Source organism: Aythya ferina (genome assembly GCF_964211825.1).
Source record: "Aythya ferina genome assembly, chromosome: 3".
In the NCBI taxonomy this organism is placed as follows: domain Eukaryota; kingdom Metazoa; phylum Chordata; class Aves; order Anseriformes; family Anatidae; genus Aythya; species Aythya ferina.
The window spans coordinates 11038218-11054230 of NC_140298.1; the positions used below are offsets into that span (position 1 = coordinate 11038218).

A 16013-nucleotide genomic window follows, 5' to 3' on the forward strand; every position below is an offset into this window, starting at 1 on the left:
AGCTTTCGCATTTCCCCTCTGCGTCCCCCTTGGTGGCCCCACAGCTCGCATATGTCCCCTCAGTGTCTCTCTCAGAGTGTGTCTCTCAGTGTCCCCACAGTGCACACACTCCTTTCATTGTCCCCACAGATCTCACATGTCCCCTCAGTGTCTCCGTAAAGTGTCCCACAGTGACACCACAGAACACACATCTCCCTGTATTGTCCCCACAGCTCTCAAATGTTACCTCAGCATCCCCACAGTGTCCCCCTTGGTGGCCCACAGCTCCCATATGTCCCCTCAGTGACCCCACCACACATCTCCCTTCATTGTCCCCACAGCTCTCACATGTCCCCTCAGTGTCCCCCTTAGTGTGCCCCTCAGTGTCCCCACAACACACACATCTCCCTTCATCGTCCCCACAGCTCTCATATTTCCCCTCAGTGTATTCCTTGGTGTCCCCCTCACTGTCCCCACAGCTCATACCCCTCAGTGTCCTAGGGCTCACCCTGGCCCCTCCATGCCTACCCCTAGTGTCTCCACAGCACACACTTGCCCCCGGATTTGGAAAGAGGCTTCATTTCTGTTAATTTCCTTGACATCAGCAAAATACAGCCTAGCAGAAAACGCGCTATAAAAATAGCCGGCAGCACATTAGCTTTTTGAGTAGCCCAGACTAATTAAACAGGCTGACAGGGTGTGATGGGGCCATAATCCGGATTTAATGAGAGTCTTTTCTACTTTCCAGACTCATGGATACATGTAGACCTACAGATCCTTACCCTGTGGCTGGAGCGCCTGGGAATTGTCACCACAACAGTGTTCACCACCACCTTCCTCAGAGCTCAATGCAGTCTTGACTTGCAGCTTGTTCACACATGTGACTCAAAATACCAGGTATATTTTCCTTGATTTTTTTTTTTCCTGATAACTTTTAAGGAACACTTGATTTGTGAAACTATGAGAGAGAATTAATAGGACTAAACAGGAAAGTAAGCATCTGCAGACACTTTCAAAGACATTCAATTCCACCTATTTCAAAGAGAAGTGAAAAGATACCTGGGTGCTTTATTTTTTTTTTTTAAGCTATAAGCTATTTACTTAAATTTAATTTAAGTAATTTAAATTAAATTAAATTAAATAAATAATTAAATAAATTAAATTATTAAATAATTAAATAAATTAAATTAAATAAATTTTACTTAAATTTATTTCAAAATACAACCTATTTACAGGGCATTGCAAATGGAAAAGTGATTTTGACCTATTGCCATTCAGTCCTCAAATATGTACTTGAGGCCCTGAAGAGAGGGGTTTAACCTGTCTTTTTGCAAAGGTTGCACTATTTTTTATTATAGAGATAGAAGATTAAGTTTATTAGAGACATATCCAGTCCACTTCCTACCCTAGCAGAAAATTAATTCTCCTTACACCCATCATAACAAATGCTGGTCTCACCTGGTTTTAGACTTCTAGTGATGCAGATGCCACAGCCTCGCTAATCCATCCCTTGCAGAAACTCCACCATGACTGTTACAAAACATTTCTTGATGATTTCCCTCATTGCATTCTAAGCCCACTGTGACTTACTGTACCCACAAGACCACTGAAAATTGTCCTCATGCGTCTACTCCCTGCTGCGTTGCAAAGCCCAATGGAAAAAAAAAAATATGTTACTCCTCTTCTGCTCTTGGCTGTGGCAAAAATCCTATCAGCTTTAGTAATACTCATTAATATCACACATTAATTAATTAGTAATTTTCATGGATTACTTTAATAATATGCAAATGGTGTGTTCCCATATGCAAATTGAAAACCTAGGGGAGAAATTCAGGGATGTGTGAGCAAGAAGAACATATGAAATCAGAAAACTCATTGATAGCAACACAGTGTATGATGCAAGTGCAAGAGTTAAAATCAAGCATTTTCCACATTATCAGTCAATCTCTCCATGGTCTTGCGTGGTTGTCAGGAGAACAGCCAGGTGACCCACAGGTGCACACCCTCACCCCAAAATCCTGGATCCCACTCCATCTTTTTCAACCTGTGCTAAGGCTGGTCAGTCTTCCTGACCAATGCCTATGTCAAACTTCCTTGTCGTGACCTTATGAGGCTTCAGATTTCCAGTATCCTCTCCATTTTATTCTCTTCATTTTCTGATCCAAACACCATTCTAAACAGTTATGCTACTCTTCATATTTCTTCTGGTGAACCATATGAATGACCATCATCCCCAAAAAAGTTCTAGGCAGAACTGTTTTTCTTCACCCTGTGAGAGTTCATGGATGGCTGCGGTGATTAACATTGAAGCCTGCTGACTTATTCAGTAGTAAGTGTTGACTGATCTATTGTGTCATGTTTTCATTTCAGCACTTGTAGATCTTGGTAGCTTTCCAGTGAATGAGCCTGCATGTTTCCAATGTCCACTCCCCTGGTGCTTCTAAATTAGGGTTTTTGACTTCCCCTATTGCAACGTTAAGATTTTGGTTTTGTCTTGGCTTTCACCTGCACTAGACTAGAGTCCTTCCTCCAGAAAACATCAGAGAGATCATAAGCAGGCAAAAACAAATAGACAAACAAACTGTTCCTTTCAAATGAAACCAAATTTCCTTTTGCTTTGAATGAGGTGAGAGTAAACATAGTTTTCACCACTGGCCCAGGAATTAAGAGGTCCTGCTGATTTTCAGTCAAATTCTGTTTGATACCTCTTTTTCATGGTGGGTACTTGAAATTCCAGCCTCAGTGAAGGGAATGAAAAAACCCTGAAAACTCTAGTGGAATCAGGTCCTTCCCCTCTATTTTTCAGCACCAAGCAAGCAGAGTACAGGACTTATTTTGAGCCATTTCCCTCAAAGAAAAAAATCCTACTTTGATTAAGGAAGTTGATACAGAAACTTCCTCAGAGAAAAACCTCTGACGAAATGTTTCCAATTCCTTTTTCCTACTGCTCATCTATTCCCATTATTAATGTTTACCATGATTTTGCTGAAAACCAGTGGGATGGGAGTTATGTAATTTAACTAATTTACCTAGAAGTTTTATTTCTAGTCCAGGCAAATCTTGTTTTTTCCATAGTCAACAGAGGTACAGGTGAGGTCACCCCCATCTAAGAGAGGCAGAGGAGATGAAATTCCCATGGGGGTATCTACCACACTCCAGTGCATCTAGAGAAGACCTAGATGATAAGTATTTTCTGTCAGGTGAACCCCCCAGCTCACAATGCAGATGGCACCATAAAAAGGACTGTACAACAGTATGGCAAAAAATCATTATTTACCTCCCGGTGTGACTTCTGTATGTATTACACTCATCCCACAAAGCAGAAAAGCCATGTTCTGCTTTGTGATTTTGTTTCTGGGGGTGGAAAAATGTGGAATCCACTCTGCATTTCCATGGATTTAGTACATCTTCCTCTTCCCAATTGTATACAGCAAACACTAGTCATGCCACCTCTGCTTCCCTCTTTCCTCCTGCTGGTAGGTATCGCCCTCTTTGTACGACCAGCAAGTTCTTTTCCAGCTTTCAGGAGCTTCCTTGGGTGGGAGAAATTTTCTTCTGCAGAGATCTGGTTGCTGTTTAGCCTCTGTTCTTCTGAGACCTAACAGGAATGTTCCTCTGTAGGTTTAGAAATAGATCATCTGCCCATTTCCTGTGACTGCTTTAATTTGAAGTAGTTTGAAGACTGACGCCTGAAAGTCATGGTGGGTGGAGAAAGGAGTGAGATGAAAGGGAAGAGGACAGGAAGGGTTTGGTTGTATATTTTTGTTTTTCAATTGAAGTTTGAATAAAGGTGCCCCAAAACATCTCAGCTGAGATGTTCTGGGCAGCTTGCAGTGTCCCTAGGGGCCATGTGACAGAGTGGCCTTGTTTCCTGAGGAGAAGGCATGAAAAGCATGTGGGAGAGAGCTTGTTTTCCACAAGGCAAATTGAAGTCCTCAGAGGAGCCACATCACGCTGGCTGAGGCAGGAAGGCCTAGAGCACTGCCTCGGTATGCAGACTTTAGCTTGGCAAGAAGACTTTGTTGGGCCTGGGATGCCAAGCGATTTGGACAGACTCCAGCCACATCACAGAAATGCAGTCTGCTGGCCTCTGGCAGGAAGGAGAAGTGTGCTGGAGGTACCACCATCATGCTCATCCCACCGCTGGCCGACTGCAGGGTCCAGCCACCTGCACGAAGCGACCTGGACCATCTGACTAAACCTGATTTTGAGACATCTGAAATCACAGAAACAAGTCCCAAGACTATTCCCCATAGAGATTCCTGGCCAGCACCCAAAATTAGCCAGCCCCAGACCTAATCCTATCACACTGTCACATCTGGATTCACCGTCTTTCCAGGCCTCGTAGGTTCTCATGCCTGACTGAAAATATTCTGAGTGTAAAAGAAAATCGGCCTTTGTGAGCATATTTTATAATAAGAGAGGCAGGCAGGCAATTTTGCAAATACCACTTGTGTGCCCAAACTCCAACAAAACATAAACTCTGCAGACAGGGATGGTTGATCTGGGGTAAATATTTAACTTTATTCTCCAAAGGCACATGCAGTTTTACCAACAAGAAAATAAAAAATATAGAATAATACCCTCCCAGACACACGACCTTGTTTACTGTAAGGCTCTTTTGAGTGACTTTGGAAACAAGGTTGTATTGAACCAGGAGTAAATTTAAAACTGGGTGTGTTGCCTACTTCTTCAAAATCAGAATGGTTTAGAGGCCTAAATATAACGGAGCATACAGACATGAAGAAAAACAAATCTCCATGTGCTGAAAAAGAAGGTCCTCAACTCGTAATGGCATTTCCTCCTTTGTAGGGTCTCCATCAGGTTGTTTTTTGGGGGTGGAGAGGGAGAAGGGCAGGAAAAAAAAGAGCAAGAACAAGCACAGCTGTTCAGGACTTGGACGCGTGACATCCTGTCGTAGCAGGGGACGTCACCGCTAGCTCACTGGGAAATGTGGGGTCAAGCTTTTCAAAACAAGCGGGTCTGATCTGAAAACAAGCTGTGTGATCTCTCACAGGGAAGCTTTGCTACTTGAGAAGAATGGGAAATGCTCAGAGGTGGCCTTTCAGCTAGGGGAAACGTGGTCGAATGAAGAGCTGGTGAGTGGTGGAAGTGGAAGTGCTGATAGTTTCTCCTGTGCTCGGAGGTAGGAGGCTGGTAGGCCAGGCAGCTGAGGCTTTCCCCGGCATTCAGGATCAAAACACTCCTTGATTTACAGCAGCTGTAAGGAATATGCTATAAAAAGCTACCCTACGGAAAGAAAAAAAAAAAAAAAAAAAGAGTAATTTCTGAACACGGGTTGTGATTTAGTCACTCAGAGCACCACAGGGAATATCTGTTCTTACGTATTTTATCCCTACTGTGGTATGACAGTGAATAGTTTCCCTGATGACGAGTGACAGCAGACCAGGATGACAGTGAACGGGAGCAGTAACGCTGACACCACAGGACGTGGGCTGCTGTGCAGCTGCCCTTTGCCCGCTGGAGAACATCTTCCCATGCACCCAGCTTGCTGTGGGATCGTGACAGTGGCCGCATCAAGGGGCTGTTCATGGTCCAAACAGGTCTCTGAAAAATAACTACAGGCTCAGAGTGAGCAGAAAAGAAAAATACAAAAGCAAGGTAAGAACATGTGGCATCTTCTGAGAATACTTTCCACGTGTCCAACTACCTGCAGCTCAGGTGTTTCCCATGAAACCTGTTTCAGAGGCAGCAGGCAGGAGCTAACAAAGGCAGCCCTTTACAGCCACAGACACTGTTCCCCTGCGTCCAGCTGCACTTCAGCAGTCACCCTGCAAGTGCACTGTTGCCAAGCCCCGTGGCTGCTGACTCAACCACCACCAGCAGCTACAAGACCCCTGACGGCTATGCATGGATTAAGCAGAAAAGTAACCAGACAAGAGCAAAGAGCAACTTCTCGGTGCGTGTTGGTGTTGCTGCACTGCTGTAGCAGGAGTAAAAGTGCCGAGGAGAAGCAGGCATTTCCATTTTTCAGGCTGCTTTAGCCTCGTTTTGCCTGAGATTGCCAGAAGTGGTGTTGCTATAACAACTACACCCCTTCTTCGTGGGCATCCAAAATAACATTTCTGTCAGGGGTTGGAGGAGAGCCTTCTCCCTGAAAAATTAGGTTTACACCTGGCTGGTAGAAAGAAGCAGAGGCTGTTGAAGATAAATACTTGGTTATTTATGGCAAGACCCCAGGACTGTATAAATGTCTTTCAAACCAGACAACAAGAGATGGGGAGCTACCGGGACTGCATCTTACCTGCAGATGCAGGCACCTGGGCAGCGATGTGTTCTGGCTTGGTTGATTCACCAAGTGGGTGGATTAACCACCTGTGAGAAGTATCAAACCACGAGATCTTACCATGTTTGCTACAGCTGTGGAATACCTATTTAGGAAAAAAGTTACAGCTTCTTTGCCTCTGTCTTCCAAGACAAGTCCCCCAGTATAACTGCTCCCTTTGTAACAAAGGGCGTCTGACATTTAGGCCCAGGAGATGCACTTTTCCAACCCATTTATGAGGTTGCCCTGCTTGCTTTAGTCCCTGCTGCTCATGTCACCACAGAGCCATCTTGGTGCCATCAGAACAGCTTCCAGCACCATTCAGGTGCAACATCTTCACCTCCTAAGCACCCTGCCCCTGAGCTGAGGTCCCTGGTATCCCTATATTTGCAGAAGTCTGTAGCAAGAGAATGAAATCCCGCTTTCCTCCCTGTGAGAGTCTCTGGGTATGGCTGCAGACCCCCCCTGTGCACCCTTTCACTGACTACAAGCAGGGAAACTCAGCCCTGTGTTCTCCAAGTGAGAAGCAAAGAGAAATGGGAGATATCAATTTTCCCTTTTACACTGTAAAGATACTTGGGAATCGGAGGAGATTTGGGAAGTGACACATGAAAAGGGTAAATGGTAAACACATGCTGTTTTCCTGGGCAGCAAAATCAAAGAGCCAAATACAAGAAAAAAAGGAAACACAGCAACTCATGTGATATGACTGCAGGTTAGAGTGAAAATAACTTCAAATGGTTGAGAAGTCGCAGCTCTGTGTTGTGTTGCTGCTCTCTCCCTATCTTCCCATCACATTTGCATCATAGGAAATGAGCTTTTTGCTCCTAAGTCCACAGTTTCAGAAGTGTTTCTTAGCCAGATCTGTACAGGCACCTAATGTGGGTTGTAATTCTCATTGATCTCAAAGCCTTTGAGAATCTGAGCTTATATTATCTATCCTTCCATTTTCAAAGCTGTCCAGGATACTGGCTAATGTAGGCATCTGGGAGAACTGCTGGGATGTCAAAAGGCTCTTTTACTAACCTGCATTAAAGCAAGTTGGACTACCTAGTTCAGCAGCATCGTTATCAAATCCAGAAGAAAAAAAGCCAACAGCAAACCCACACAGAGTGTATTACACACTACCTTGGCCGTGTAAGAGTCGGTCAGTGCAGATTTTAGAGTATCAGCCCTACTGGGACACAGGGAGAGGAAAACAAGGCAGGAGAAGCATATCGCCTGCCTTACAGCAGAGCCAAGACCTCCTGCATCGGGGAGTGTGAGCGCAGCCCTGCGCCCCAGGCTGAAGCCCCCTGGTCCTGCTGACTTGTGGGGCACGCGTGGTGCTTCTGGGGGGCTGAGGAGGTCCAGCTTCTGCCTTGTAACCCCCAGCTTGCAAAGGAGCTTTGAGAAAATAAACGAGCAGCCCCATTAGCAGCAGAGGATATGTCGAGCAGAGCCACCGCATCTTGCCGGTGGACACGGCGAGGCAGCGGAGGCAGCAGCAGGAGCGGGCTGAAAGCTTTTTCCGAGTGCCACAGGAAAAGCAACCATTATGAGAGTGCACTAAAAGCCTATTCATTGCTAAGGAAAGGGCTACTGAAGAATGCGGGACCCGTGCCGAACGCTGCCAGCCAGAGCAACAGGAAGATTGTTAAGGCCTTTGCAAAGCGCCCCGGCTCCTTCCTTTGGCAGTGGTGATCCTGGACATGGAGTCGTTTCAGACCTCCCCATTGAAATCCTGTCAATAGCTGTCTGCAGGGAGGGAGAAGCTGGGTTACAGCAAAGGGTGTTCCTTCGTGTGGGAACCGTAGGTAAAACACCCCTAGCAGGGCCAGATCTGGTCGGGAAGGGGAGCAAATGCACACCCTGGACAAGCTCTTCTTGGGGTTTTGGGTGTTGCAGTGACCTGAACCCCCAGAGGAAGCAAACGTGGCTGTTTTGTGCTGTGCTCCTCAGCAGCAGGCAGTGATGTCCTAACCCACGCTGGCTGCTTGAGTGGGGTCTGTGCACGCTGGAGGCTGGGACTGGGGAAGCTTTCCAGTCTTCAGACAGGAATATTTCACCTCGAGTCCGCACCTACCTGTTCTGACCGATGAGAGCGCCATCTTTTGCTTTCTGCCTTCCTTCTCCTCTTGCTCTTCTATTCCCTTCCTTTTCCCCACCTCAGTTTTCATCTCCTTGGAGCTGTTTGGGAAAAGTGCCTGCCAGGCAAATCCTAGCCAAGGGGCACCCGTCCAAGGAACAAAACCCCCGAGAAATGCCTCCTACAAGCCAGGCTCTCTCTGTGCTCTCTACGCTGATGCTGATCCCGAGGCCCTTGAAGGAGATCGTTTTGCTCACAGCCATTACTGAAAGCAAGGCACAGCCTGTAGGGGTAGGTGCTGCACAAACAATGGAGAAAATTCCTGCTATTTCTGAGCTTTTTCCCCCACAGCCACAATATCTAGATATACATACCTCTCCTGCCCTTTAGTTAGAAAACACAGAACGTCTTCTCTGCCTGCTCACTCACAGATATTCACAGACCTGAAGTCTTCTAGCCCTCCAACTCTCTGTCCATCTCCATTAATGTTGGCCAACGGCTTCAAGCTAAGAAAGAAGCAGCAGGCAGAAAGAAAGACATGTATGTACCACACACACCACCACTAAAAGCACCTTGCATCCTTAGAAATTGGGACAGAAGAAGAGATGTAAAAGGTTACTGCAACTTTTTTGAAGGATAAAACTGGATCTTGTCAAAGTGGAGGGGAGGAAAGCCATGGAAATGTGATGTGTTGGAAAAACAGCCTGGGGTCTGGATCAGGAGTCTCTCTGGAGAGAAGAGAGGACATTCAATAACCAAGCTCAGCTGAAGCAAAACCCTAGAAAACAAACTGCCTGTGCCAGGAATTTAGGGAAAGGGCCAGTACTGGGAGAAGGAGAGAAAAGAGCACAAAGAAATATTTAGCTCAAGTAAAAACAGAGCCGAACATCTAAAGAACATAACAAGGATGTGCATGTTACAACCGGCCGGGATGAAAAGAAAAAAAAGAAAAAAAAAAAAAAAAAAAGAAAGAAAGGAGAGGCTTTAGAAATAATGAACGAGAAATCAGATTTTCAGGCAGAGCTCAGACATGTCAGCTAAGTGGAGCCTTGTGAGCGCTGCATGATGCTTAATCCGAAAGGAATCCCAAATTCCAGTAACGATACCCACCTCAAGCCAGCAGATGCATGGTCTCACCCACACCCTTGGGGCACAGAAAAACACTGGTGTTTGGTGGTTTGCCCTTCCCTGCATCCACCCCGAATGCTGGCTTAGCTGTGCAGGGGCCAGAGCTCCTAATGAGGCAGGAAAGGAGATGGGCGGCCGGGCCCAGCTAATGAAGGGGTCGGAGATGTGCCTGCAACACCCTCGTGGTGCTTCCACCCCAGCGTGGATGGGGTATTTGTGCCTGGAGGGGATGGGATTGCAGGTCGCTTTGGTCTGCCTGACTTCTCTCCCCAGACTTAAATGATTCAGTTCTTAGTGCAGGGAGCACTCAGAGACTTCCAGCACTGCAAGAAATGATGGAAGTGGTGGCTGGCTGGGTACCAGAGCATGGTACCAACTCATCCCAATGAGCTGGTGCTGAGCAGAAGGAAAGGGGAGCAGCCCCGGGACCTGCAGGGGGACAAACCACAGCCACCAGCCCTGGGAATGAACACTGGCCTTGCCCCCAGCTGGAGACAGAGAAAGGTTCAGGGCAAATTGCAAGACCCAGCCTGAGCTGGAAGCTGATGGGGACAGGAGGTTGGTAACAAGGTAGGAAGTTCCTCCGTGGTGAAACACCGCTGCTTCTGCTCCATCCCAAGTGCAGAGCGGGCACAGCCGTGTCCCACCCTCGGTGGCACGCACACCGCTCCTGTTGATTCAGTTCATTCCCCCTTGGGGCAGGATGGGGCAGGGTTTGGCCCTCGGGAGGCTTGCAAGCAATGAACTGTAAAAAATGAAGAGTCGACAATTAAATGTTCAAAATCGGCAAGGACTTTGTCCAGAGTGGGCTAAGCAAACAAGTACATTGGAGTGACCTCTGATCCGCACAGTTAAGGGTGTACTCTACACTGCTTCATTTGTTTTAATCATATTAATTTACGACCCGGGTTTCTTGCTTAATTAGCCAAATGAAGAACGAAGAGTGAATGCGTAGCAGTAAGCCTCGACTTGTTCAGCTGGCTTCTAACCTCCTTTCCTGAGCTGGGAGAGTCGTGGTGCTTTGGTGCCTCCGAGGTTGAAGGTGCCTGCTCACAGGGTGAAGAAAATGGCCAAGAACCAAACTCAGATGAAGGGACTGAGATGTTGAGTAGTGCTCAACCTCAGGTCCTCTTGCTGAAAACCGAGGCAGTGACCACGGGGTGTTCTTGGAGGGATTATTTTGAGTAAGGTGGGATGCAAACCTTCCAGATACTGCTGCTCATGGCACAGCATTTGACCGTAGAGCTGGAGCAAGGCTCCCTCTTCACCCCCAAACGATTGCCCCAGGAGCACGAGGCAGATCACAGGGACCAGAGAGCACCACCAGCCAGTTCCAGCAGGCTCTGGACACATTTTTCTCCGCGGGACATTGATCACTGTTGATTCCGCTCATGTGGAACAAAACCACACCATCTCCCGTGTGCCTTCAGGTGAATAAAGAGGAGCACATGGAAAATGGCAGAAAATCTTCCCTGGGTCAGCATTTTCAGACAGAAAGCTGTTTTCAGGGAGTGAATTCTGATGATACGGCAGAAAGGGTTTTTTTTTGTATTTTTTTTTTTTTTTTCACAAGGAAAACAATCTTCTTGCTTCAGAGGTTTTTTTCTCCATTCTGACAAATAGGAAAAATAATCCAAAAAAATCTGCTGCAAATGCCTCAGATTTCTTTTTATTATTATTATTATTTTATTTATTTTTTTTTTGCCTCTTCTTTCTGCTGGTTTAATTTTTGGACCAGCTCTATTATTGGATAATTACATCGGCTAATCGCATTTAAACAGTTTTAGCAAGATCGGATAATTGCATTCAGAGCAATTGGGCTGAAAACACACAGAAGCTGGTAGGAGCATTTCACAAGAAACTGAACTGGGTAAACACGACGGGATGTGTTGGTTGATGTGAGGGTACACACACACTTAGGGTGCACGGCTCCGGCTCTAAACCAGGGCAATATTCTGACCCCAAGCCGCTCCCCAGGGCTGGGGCTCTGTGGAAAGCAATTCTGAAGGGCAGTAGGGGAATTCCTAAATATATGACTGAAATTTAATTAACACACGATAAATCAATTTGAAAAAAATATATAAATAAAAATCTCAGGAGCTTCTCCCAATGCACTTGTCATCACATTAGCAAACACAACTTTTATTTCTAAATAATTTCAGTGAAGTCCACGTTTCTAATGAACTGTTGCCATCCTGTGTCTAGCTGTAGTCTTGGTTCTCTTCTAGCCAGCAGGAATATAGAGACTGCCTTTTAGCTTTGTGCATATTCAGAAATAATTTTCTGGGAGCTTATAGCCTACTTTCTCAACTGAGTAGCCGGCGTGATGGGGACTGGGACAGTTTTACCCAATTTCTTGTTGCTGGCTCCTTCCTAAGCCCTCCCTGCAGCTGGCTGCTGCACGCAGAGCTTCCTGCAGATGGAAAGGGTGGTGGAAAAAAGTCCTCTCATTTTCTGCTCCCAGGGAAGGGTTAACTGAAGAGTAGGCAAGAGCTGCGTGGCAATAGACCACTAACACCATCTCCAATTTAACTAAAGCAATTTGCAGAGCCTGGGATGAAACCTGCACCGGGCTGCCTCCTTACCCATCCTTCCTCTATCTCTCTGCCCGATCTGAAAGCAAGGCACAAGGTTGTGAGTCAGAAACAGCCTAACTTGAGAAAAGCCAAAGCCTCTCCTGAGAGCCTCTAGCTCATGGAGACCTCCAGCCAGTCCCACCGAGGCGTCCAGCTCAGAAAAAAAGCATGTGCCATGCAGCCAGGGCAAAGCACTTGTCATTAAATGACCCTGGCAGAAATAATTTAATGAAGGGCATCTTGTGGATGCTCCTTTGGGCCAGGGCTGTGACTCCTGCACGTTAACTTTAATGTCCACACTTGGCATGAAGAGGGGCGATGGGCAGCAAAGCCAGGTGGATGGGCCTGAGCCAAGGGCTTCATCCTTGGGGATTTCTGAGCCTTGCAGCCTGTGTGGGCGCTGGACAGGCACGAGTCTGGGCAAAGCTTGCCATCGTGCAGCTGCAGAGGCAGAATTTAATGTTGCCACCCAAAAGCCAAGGCACTGGGGCATGTGGGGAAGGGAACGGTGGGGCAGTGAGCCTGCTGCTCCTGTTAGAGGAAGAAAGATGGGGAGCAGTGGGGCTAATCTCAGGAGAAACTGGCTCCCAAGCTCCAACACAGGTGACAGAACTACAGTTGCCTTGCTTTATTTTCCATAAAACTTCACAGATTTCACCTCGAGGGCAAAGTTTGGCTTTTCTACCAGCAAATACAAAACCCACACTGTTCTGGTAGCAAATCCCACGGAAGTGGACGTTGCCACTTGGCGCTCCCTTGCTGCTGAGCACCGTTCACCCAAGCAGAGCAGATGCTGTGCAGAAGAGGGTGAAGGTCCAGCCTGCGTGGTTTTCATAGCCCTGTGCCCCAGGGCCTCCACAGAAGGGAGCACAGAGGCCGATGTTGCAATGAAGTCTTTGCTGGGGTGCATAAAGGCAGCGTGTCTGGGGGAAACTGGTGTTTTCTCACACCCAGAAGTCTCCCCCGGGACAGGAGCCCCTTGTTGCCTCCATCTGGTCCCAGTAAAACGAACCTAGCTGGAGCTACACGGAGGCATGTGGCATCGCTGCCAGCAAGCAGACCGAGCCAGCCCCTAGCTAGCGTGAGCAAACATGCACCCACTGGTCTCTGAGGCTGAGCTGATTTAAGCAGACCAGAGAATATAAAGGGCCGGCATAAAATCCACAGAGTTGTTTGCTTTAAAATAAAGAAGAGCAGGGCAAATGCTGGCACAGCCTTGTCCTTTGGTCATTCTCCCATAAGCTTTTTCCAAACATCTTCTAGAAGAACAAATAGTTCCTGCATCACCCCAGGGTGAACGACAGGTTTCTGTGGTCCTGATGATACGGTGTCTGCTGAGGAAAGCCTGGTCCCACGTCCCCATCACAGGCAGGGCCACCACAAGCCCTTGGTTGCCCACTCTAGTGCAGACCCCATCGTGTGCCATTGAGGATTTGCAGCTCACAGACTCACTTTGTTTGCTTTCTGTTTCCCAGGCATGACTTACGTCCTTGCTGATGGCGGTGTCCACGCAGCCAGCGTGCCAGGCTGGGCACAGCCCATCCCCTGTTTGTGCTCCAGTTTCCTCGCTCGGACCTTCATCTGCCTCGGGGAACCTGAACTGGGCAAGATGTGTCAGAGAGCAGAGAGCAGAGCAGAGAGCCCTTGGATAAAAAGCCCTCTAGGGAGACGAGGTATTGTTGTTTTACAGCCCCTCCATTACCCTGGCTGCAGCAGGGTCCCACATTATTCAGGCTGCCTGAGCAATGTGTGAGCACGCAGTGTTTTGCTCCTAGCAGCATCATTAAGGGGCATTTTCACTGCGGGTAAAAGCAGGACTTGCCCGAATAGCTGTAACCCTGTCCTGTTTGAAGAAGCAAACAGAGCTGGTAACTCCCCTCCTCACCTCTATATACTCGTGGTTTGCTCCATGGATTTGAAAGCTGGTCCCATTCCTTAAAGCAGGGACAACTTTCCAGCCAACTGAGCACCACTGCAAGCCTAAACCGGGTTGCCTGCGAGGCCTGAGCAGCTCCCACCTTAAACCTCTGACAAGCACCCAGAGCAGAGGCAGGAGACACTGACACCTCCTGGTGTAATGCATCACTTGGAAATGATTCACCAGAACTAGAACTGCTCTGGGACACACCCAGTACGGCACAGTATTTCTGCTCTGGTGCATGGGCCACCTTGAAACATGTTGATGCTTTGAAATGCCAGGAGATCCTGCAGTTGTATTTACTCACTGTCAGTTCACATTAGCAGAAGTTTTGCAACAGGAGCTAATTAGGGCGAGTCTCCTGTAAAAAAGCCCTACAGCAGATGAAAGGCAGACCCAAGTATCTCTAGTAGAAGAGAAATGCAAAGGAAAATTATTGCAACAGATGTAAATCCACCTCCATATCTCTTGTTATTAAGACTGAGCCACAACACCAAGCCCCAGGCACTACAGGTATTTAAAAGTTGTTTGTAGGAGAGAGAGTGTCACAAATTAGTACAACCCTCAAAAAGTGGGCAAGCAATTAGTCTGTTTTACAAGGCAAAAGGACAACAAAGTAGGAGCCATCCCAACTTTTCCTAATTGATGCTTCTTGGTCCTTAAAACAAACAAAAGGCTGAGACGAGCACAGCACAAAGCAGGCTCAGCCTTCAGAGTAACTTCACCGTTTCTGATTTTCCTAGAAAAACATCCTCGAGGCAGCCCGAAGCTGGCAGCGCGAATCCCCCTGCGCTTAACCTTGCTTTCGAGACGAAAAGAGAAGATCGGAGCAGTGGAAGCGGAGCTATTTCGGTGACATAGTGCCACCCACTGTCGGAGGGACAGACAGCACCCTGGCCCTGCTCGCCCATGGGCTGTGCTTGCTGCTGGGAGAGCCAAGATGTGTCTGCAACAATAATTCAGGTATTCTAAGGCATCCATAAGGTGGCTATATACGTGCAGTGGGATATTTACACGTAGCTGTACGTATACTGATGGCTAAGGCAGCTGTGTTGTCCTGCTGGAGGTGCTCATGCTGATGAGTAATTCCAGTTTGGATAGGGGTCAGAAACCCAGTGTGTAGCCAGGGGCTGTGCTCAGAGGAAAAATCTGGGGTAAGTGACGGTGAAAACACGTCACGTAGGTGGCAGTCCCCCTCGGTGTCCTCAGACATGGAAGGGATGGGTGAGAGGCTAGCATGGGGGAGAGGGGTGGAGATGTGGAGGTACGGGGACACACGGCCCCATGCGTGCATTTCTGCCACACTTGATTTTGTGTGGGTTTGATGTGCCCTTGGATTATCAATTGCTCGTGCGTGTCGGGATGGGGGAAGCAATCTGATGGAAAAACTGACCCAAAGAACCACGCCATGCTTGGTGCTATGCTGTTGTGTGTCTACGGTAGGGCAGATATTTCCACCTGTCTTACGAGAAGCTCAGACCAGAGCATCCCAAGGCATCTCCAAGCCAATAAAACACCGCGTCATGGGAAAAGATGGAGTGGCGTTGCTCCGTACGCCCACCAAAGGCAAGCCAAGAAGTCTTTTCCAAACCATAGAGCAGGGTGTGCCCTGGTGAGCAGCGAGCTCCCGCAGGACGGTGTGTGCTCCTCTGCAGAGATGCCCTCGGAGAAGAGATCTTTCATTAAGATTGTCATTCCCTACGATTTCCATCCCCGCGGAGGCTGCCTCCTCGGCAGGCGCTGTCTCCAGGGGAGGGAGAGGTTGTGAAATATTCATACATCACAAGAATTGCATTTGTGAGCGTGGACCGCAGAGCCACAACTGGCTGGAGAGGCGTGCGGGGGAAAACAATAGCACCGAAGGAGGGAATGAAAAATAAAAAGGCAGAATCCAGGATGTGAAAGGTGAGCTTGCCCCTTGTCCCAGTGCTCGCTGAGCCCCCCACCAGGCTGGTGATGGTGAGGAGCATCCCAGGGTTGGGTTTCTGGTGGCTGCACACCTGCTTGAGCCCACTTTGGGGTAGGAGAATTGGCTGGCTCTGAGCATGTGAAGCTAAT

The 16013-nt window shown here is 47.7% G+C and overlaps 1 long non-coding RNA gene across 1 annotated transcript; it reads left to right on the plus strand.

The window, feature by feature from the left end:
* The first annotated feature begins 739 nt into the window (after nt 1-739).
* Nucleotides 740-14845, plus strand: LOC311434869. Its single transcript, XR_014691789.1, has 3 exons — nt 740-876; nt 13513-13710; nt 14699-14845. It is a non-coding gene; the product is annotated as an uncharacterized lncRNA (long non-coding RNA).
* Nucleotides 14846-16013: the final 1168 nt, after the last annotated feature.